General features: G+C 36.9%; 1 non-coding gene across 1 annotated transcript; it reads left to right on the top strand.

The window, feature by feature from the left end:
• The first annotated feature begins 535 nt into the window (after positions 1-535).
• Positions 536-617, top strand: Trnas-cga (transfer RNA serine (anticodon CGA)). The gene has a single exon. It is a non-coding gene; the product is annotated as a tRNA-Ser (tRNA).
• The last annotated feature ends 252 nt before the right edge of the window (positions 618-869 follow it).

Raw genomic sequence — 869 nt, 5'->3', positions numbered from 1 at the left:
GCATCTAGCACCCACACGAAAAATGGTTCAGAAAGGTCAATTATAAAATCGCGCCATAAAAAAATAGCTTTCGTATAAACGAATCTTCCCCCTCGACTTTTTGAGCCCCAAGATTACTAAAATTTGACCTAATATTTTAGGTATGTAAAGTAAAAATTTTATTCCCAATGTAAATTTCTTCCCCCTCTCAATTTTCATCAAATTATTAATATTCAGAGTACTGTTTTCATATAACCCGTTTTATTTCTCCATTGAGTCTGTGTACACAGATGAGGAAAAACTCTGGAAATAGGAGAAAATGGAATTTCCGTATCTCTTTACTTACACACGCTAGACGAACGCACTGTACGACATAAAACATATTCATAAGCGTGCGATTGCAGCCAAACGAAAATAGAATGCCCGTCCAGTGCCAACTACGTCACAAAGAATTTTCTATTGATAAGTCATATGGGCGTGAAGATAAAAATAATAATTTCATATTTCCGTGGGCACGCATGCCGCTCGCTTGAGGTTGACGAGGTCAAATGCGCATGCAGTCGTGGCCGAGTGGTTAAGGCGTCTGACTCGAAATCAGATTCCCCCTGGGAGCGTAGGTTCGAATCCTACCGGCTGCGTCAATTTCTACAGAGCATGAAATTTTTTTACCCTGTAACTTATGCCTTGCCAAACATTGGTTGATATGTAAATTTTTCCATAAAAATTTCCATTGTCCCACCAATATCAAAACTTCAGTTTTTCAAAATGTGTTAACCAGCTTTCACTATATTTCAAATATCAGCTTACATAGCTAAAATTAATTAGATACGTTTGGTTTTTATTGAAATTAATTCAACTTGTTTGTAATACCCAGGAGGAGAAGAGAATTA

Source organism: Stomoxys calcitrans, chromosome 4 (genome assembly GCF_963082655.1).
Source record: "Stomoxys calcitrans chromosome 4, idStoCalc2.1, whole genome shotgun sequence".
Taxonomy (NCBI): domain Eukaryota; kingdom Metazoa; phylum Arthropoda; class Insecta; order Diptera; family Muscidae; genus Stomoxys; species Stomoxys calcitrans.
The sequence above is the reverse complement of the archived record's forward strand: the minus strand, read 5'-3'. Positions and strand labels throughout refer to the sequence as shown.